Raw genomic sequence first — 7047 nt, 5'->3', positions numbered from 1 at the left:
ATATCTTGCATTACTAACTTATATTCTATTGTATATTTCAAGAATAAAATGTATCAATATATAGTTTAAAAATTTGTGAAAAACATCTATATCCAATCTTTATATTTTAACTTCATATTAAGATCTCTCATGTATTTAGAATTCCAACATATGCTAATAGAACTTCGCTAACGAACAGGAAAAATACTGATATGTATCCGTACATATAATTCCACGCATTTCCACGATCGTTATGCCAAAAGTTCATCTTAAAATTTGAAGTATCCTTCAACGACCGTAAAGTTTTCGAAAACTCTCTCCGTAGTTCTATAATGATGTAGTGGCCGTAGGCCATTCCATATTTCCATATATAAAGTGAATGAGGAAAAACGAAGAAAGATAAAAATATTGCAAATATTTATTCCCGGCTTGTTACTAATAAAAGATACATACCTTAATATGAATATTTGATGATGTCTACATTCCCATCGACAGTTAATCTTCTGTTTATTGGAATTTGTATCATAAAAAAAAGGAGAAAAATTGCATTTCTGGATCATTCGCGACATCTCTTTATGAACTTAGAAGAAACTGACGAGATTTTTATTTTTTTTCTCTATGAAATACAAGATAAGAAAATAGAAAAAACTTTGTACATATAACAAGTATATATATCTTCTCTCGAAGGTTTCACTTAACTTTAAGTTGTCTTTTGCAGTGTATACCTAGTTGTGGAAAATACACTGACAACTTCATATATATATATTTTGGAAGTTTTCAACATCCAAGTAACATGACTTACAAGCAGCAGTTTTTCCCCTTCAGGGAAAAAAATACACCAAAAGAAAGAGAGTTTTGACACGTAAGAAGACAGATTTCCAATCGCAGTTGGCTCTTCTAGCCTCCTCTTACTCTCAGACCTTCTCTCTAATACTTCTTGCCATATTTGGTACCATTTCTTTTACTTATTTTTCTTTTGCTTTGGTAAACACTTCTCTGGAGTTTTTTTCTTTATTTGTTTAAGTACGTTTTCGAACACGTATCAGAACGGAAGCATTAAACCAGACCGACTTATAGATTTTTAGTTTAATATAACATATGTCAAGAAAGAACCGTGCGAAAACATTTTTGTATGTGCAGTTTTTTGAAAATTCGGTGTGTGTTTTATTTTGCTATCAGAACTCTGAATGAAATGCATACATGTACTTACAGTGCTCTAAGTAAGTATTTTTTTTTTGTTTTATTTAGAGTTATTTTTCTATATTATCATCTATAACAAACTTAATGGGAATTTGTACACAATCTCTTCAATGTAAAATAAATTCTTTACGTGGTACAAAACCGTTTCTATTAATTAATTATTTATTATTGAAGAACCTGCGAAAGGCCACTGGACTCTAACATTACTTAGCACAGACTATACAAACAACAATCAATAAAAATTGGGGAGAAGTAGAAGGAAATCATAAATATAAAAACAATGAAACTGATCAAACGCGAAATGCAAGGCAAGGAGGAAAATAATGTAAGCAAATATGACATAAATTATAAAAAAATAATTGAAAATAAGTATAATATCAAAAAGTATTCGAAATAGAAGGAAAATCACAAAACAGTGATTACCAGGAAGACTCAAAAAACAATCAAATATTCAAAATCGCAATATACTAGGGGGAAAGTTTCATCGAACACATAAAATGAGAAATTCACCCAAATAAAACAAGTAATCTAAATTCCCATCAGCACTATTTTGTCAAGGCGAAAAAAGTCTAATGAATCGAGTTTTATAGTGAACAACTTCAATGTCAGAGAAGTTCTGCCAATCCTTGAAAAATAATTTTATTGATTATTGTAACTTTATACATGTAATTTTTTTTTCGACGGACCTGTCTACTACGGTAACCTCCTAATAACGGCTACATTTACAAGGTCCCGTTAGTGGCCGTTGTCTGGAGGTTCCAAAGCATTAAAAATTTATTAATAGCTTTCTCGATGATGATAACACTGCTCAACACTTATTTTGTTCCGAAAGATATTCCAGTGATTTTTAGGAGCTGATTTAGAATCTGGCATTGGTTTTGTCAGATTAGTTCTAATTTTTGAGATACGTGGAAAATTTTATTTTAATGGTAATACATAAGCAGCAAACAAATCACATTGAGACTGTGTGAAATGTAAACCTCTCATTAATAAAAATTTAATATCAATGCACAAAGACAAATGATATCTGATAATGATATTAATGTGACTGAAAAGCCACTTCGACAAAACCAACACCAGTTTTGAAATTAACAGGCCCAATGTACCCTAAACCTAAAGCCATTAAGATTTCCTTAAGAACATGAAAAATATTTCAATTTTTTTCATTGAGCACACACAGCATCATTTGTCTGAACATATTATGTGAATCTTTACATTATGTAAAAGTATATCCAGTTATAATATCTTCCAGACATGAAAATATGCCTACATTATTAAATTAAATGCGTGTGTCTAAAACAATCGACCATGTCAAATATCAAACTGTATAGAACAAAATATTTATTTATGAATATTTTGATTATATTACCCGAAAAGTATTTAATTTATTATTTTCATTTTTAATACATATGTATATATCTACATTGAACAAACATTTTTTATTGAATATTTTAAAAATATCCAAGTTCTCAATACAACTTACTTAAATTGCTCTTCTTCCTTTTTTACATACCTAAAAGCATACTTATGGAATTCAGACTTTTTATTAGAATACCCATTCAGTACGGATGGAAGAAAGCCCGTACTTTATGATATCTTTCTCGCAAAATTGTTATTACAAGCGGGGAAAAAAAACCATTTTCATCCGGATTTTTTATTCGTCCGAATTGTTTTCCCATTCATTTGCTTTTGTACGTTCCAATGGTACCCCATTAATCTTCTTTATCCAAAAAAATCATGCTCATTTTGTTCCGCCTACATAAGGAAAAAAAAAATAAATATATTCTCAATTCATTTGATGCTCATAATTTCGAAAGTCTAATTTGATAATGCAGTTATATTGGCTCGATTGAATTCTATCAAGAATTATGCTTAACTCTTTGCTGCGATCGCAAAACGAGAAGAAGAATAAGAAAGGAGGGGGGGATTAGGGGAAGAATGAAATGAAACGTATAAATATATATTTTTGTTCCAATTGCTGGAAATTCCTAATCTGATTACATACATTCTTCTGACATAATTGCCAGAAGAATGATCCCATTGTTTTCTTTCTTTTTTTTTATTTAGTTCGGAGAGAAAGAGAAATCCATGTTCCGATCTTGACTGGTTTATTTCGTTTTTATTTCTTGTGATGGATGTACGTACCGTAAAAACAAATCAATTTACGACGTGGGTTTAATTCTTGTTTTTTAGGATTATGTTATGTTGGTTTTATTTAGGAAAACGCAAAGTCGGCGGTGTATTACGGTATTCGGCGACGTTATTCAAATGATATTTAGTAAGAAAATATGTTTTCGAAATGTATAAAAGCTATTATGGTCCGTTTGTTTTTAATGCCAAACGTTTTAGTTTTTTATTATATGAACTGATCTTTGTTTTTTGAGGGAACTTTTTTTTTTTATATCGTGAAAAAATTTAATGTATTTGAATATTTGCGTTTAAAGAAGTATTAAGTTAGATAATATACTGAATGTTCAGTGCAGTTGTTTCTTTGTTGCCGTCAACGACAAAGAGAAATCGATGTCTCAGTTTCCATATTGTGATTTGATATCGAAATATTTCAATTGGCGGTATGCAGTATTTATAGATGAAGAGTCTGATTCAATGTGCGTACGAAATTTTAATATGCATATGTCACGGTAAATATGATGAATCCGGTTATTATGCGTAATTGCCGAGCAAATTGGTAAGTTTGATAAATTTCCCTGAATTTATCATTTCTGCTGGCGTCTATGTATAGTAAGCCCTAATCGTTTTTTTTTTTTTTTAATTTGATCAATTTCCTTAAATTAATCATTTTTACCGGCGGTTATGCGTAATAACCAAGCTTCCCGACGTTAGTAAATATGATAAATCGTGCTTTATGATATACTATACATGATAATTCATACATGCATTGTATCATTATATCGGGGTTCAACTATATTCATTACACATGTTAGACTCATTTGGAATGTTTTTCATATTTATCAAATTCAGCAATTACACCAGGATAATACGCATAATCACAGTTATAGTCGATAAATTTCAAGTACTTGTCAAATTTGCCAACTGCGCTTGGTTATTATGCGTAATCTTCGGTAAAAATAATTTCTCTTGGTTTTTATTTAAATGCACCAACGCCACTTGCGGGTATTACGCATAATCTCCGGTTAAACTGATAATGAATACACATTTCAGCAAATATACATTAAATGGATGAGACGTAATTAACGATTGTAATTAGCCGGGTGGTTGTCGGCGTACAAACGGCACACGTCCAAATGCCTCGAATCCTAAGAACTGCGTCCAAACGGCCACGTGCAAATGTCCTGCTGCGTATAATGTCCGCTTGTCAACTGAAATCCTTGATCATAATTTGATAAAATCCTTAATCATGATACAATAGAAACTCGATGGCAAAAAGCTTTGCGCAGTTTTTTTTAAAATTAAAATGCTCAAGAATGTTTTTGATTCACCATACATCACCATACCTGTGAATAATTACGTTTTGTTCTATTAATCTCAGGAACGGTTACTTGTTCTATCTCGCCTCATATCGCGCAAATATATTAAAAAATTCCCCACTTTATATACGTGTGTCAGTGTGTATTAATTTTTTCGTTTTTTTGGTCTTTTATATTATGTTTTTGTGTTTGTGTATGTTTTTTTCTCTTTGTCACTACTGTTATAACACTGGTGCCTGTTGTGAGTGAATAAGTAAATAAAAAATAAATTTGTCTGAATCATTTTTTAGAAATACGTGTGAGTCGGAATATATATATATATAGTAAAAGTTTTATATTTTAAATGAGTATATAATATAATATTTTAAATTTACTGCAAACAAATAAAGTGAACTGGAAAGATACAGCAAAAGTAAAATTCAAAAAGGAATGAAAAATTCAAACAATAATTCAAAAAGGAATGAAAAATTCAAACAATAATTCAAAAATGAAAAAGTTATAGCCATTGTCTAGGGCTCTCATTAGGGGGGGGGGACACCCTGACATTGGCTTAACACAGAAAGTTTCTGAGAGCATTTGACCTCCATAGCCTAATTATATGCTCGATCCCCCCGACGTTCTGCTGAAGTACCATTCAATTCAAAAATCGAAATAAAAGCAAAACAAATGGTTTTTTTTTGTAAATTTGAAAGAAAGCAAAGTACCAGTCAATATAAAAATATATAAAATGGACGCAGAAGGTGTGCAAGTACATACCACGTGTTAGTCCTACGCGGGTTGTGTTCAAAGTGAACAGTTATAGTTATTGGTGTGAGGAGGAAGTACGCCCAAAGAGTAAGGAGGAAACCCGTTGCATATTAAGATTTTTTTTGAGATTATTTAAGCATTTTGAAAATCGTTGGCATTATTACATATATGTTTGATGCGAGGAAATTGGGAAAACACAATGATATATTTGCTGATATTTGAATTGTGATTGGTTAGAAAATTAACTTTGAAATTAGTCTTTTCTTTTGTCGTGGATACCAGTGTGTGGAGTTTCGACAAAGAAATTTTTTTTTCCTAATGTACATTTTTCTATATAGACATATATATATATATATATATTATTTATTTAGTTCACAAATACAAACATATAATACACAAACAATACATACACACACATATTACAATCAAACACTTTGTAGCCTCAAGGGACTCAAACGTCCTTCCAGCAGGCCTAAAGGAATACGCTATAGAGTATATATATATATATATATATATATATTGCAACAGCATATTATTATATTTATATTTATTAGATATGTGTTCAAATATATTTTCGTTTATGTATATACCTGAGTAAAGTTCATAATTAAGTTGCTTATCGCGACAATATAATATAATTATCGTACATCATTTCTCTTTTCGATTATTGTATTCTTTACATGTACATAGTTCAATATTGTTTCTATATACTCTTTCAATACATTCATCTAAATGGTTTCGTAATCTATGCGTTATTAAATTATTATCTATTATTTCAAAAATTGATTTCTTAAGAATAATTTCCCATGAATTTATAGGTAGTTATGTATGCGAGTTGAAAAATCTGAATTTTTTGCACAAAAATGTGACTAACAACTCCATCCATTATTTTAGGAATCATTGTTTATGAATAGAATTTGTAGATTTGAATCATGAGCCAATGGGTAAGATGGTGTATGTATATTTTTGTATCACAATAAAAGTAAATAAAACGAATTGAACAGTAATTAATACAAATGAATCAAAATGTGCGTGTACACTATATATTCAAGTATTGAGTCTTGTTGACGCTTCAGATTACCTAATGTTAACTTATTAAGCTGACAAAAAATAAGTTTGGTGATGCTGAATTGATAGAAAAATACGACACAAAAAACAACCTCTCCTTAATCAACAATAAATATAAGTCGTTTATAACGACACCAAATATTCCGCGAGATTTTCACGTTATAAGCGAGTTTGACGTTTCCAAGTTTTTTTTGACGAAAAATTTAAATTGATACAATCAAATATTATGTATAAATTGTTGTTTCATCATGATTAGTGATGGCCATATTTAATTCAGAAAAATACAGGACTTCGCTAATTGTAGCTAAAAAGTCACCAATTGCTTGAAAAATTAATAAATATTATTTATAAGTTACCCGTGGCTTGGCAAGAAATACAGTTCTAGAGCAAGTTTAAAGTGGTTTAAAATGCATTTTTCTAGGAAACAAAATTGAATATAAAAAAATTGAGATAAATATATTAATATTTGCACTCATATTAACACATTATAACACAATTTATAAATTTAGCAGATCATATTCATCCCTGATTCTAGTAAATGTCATGAATCAAACCAAGCTTCGTTGAATGAAAGCCATAGAAACGGAAGCAAATGCGAGAGGAAGTG

The sequence above is a fragment of the Pholcus phalangioides genome, unplaced genomic scaffold, assembly GCF_987345545.1.
Source record: "Pholcus phalangioides strain wild (caught in Gottingen) unplaced genomic scaffold, Ppha-v1.0 ptg000001l_1, whole genome shotgun sequence".
In the NCBI taxonomy this organism is placed as follows: domain Eukaryota; kingdom Metazoa; phylum Arthropoda; class Arachnida; order Araneae; family Pholcidae; genus Pholcus; species Pholcus phalangioides.
Note: the sequence above shows the minus strand (reverse complement) of the source record.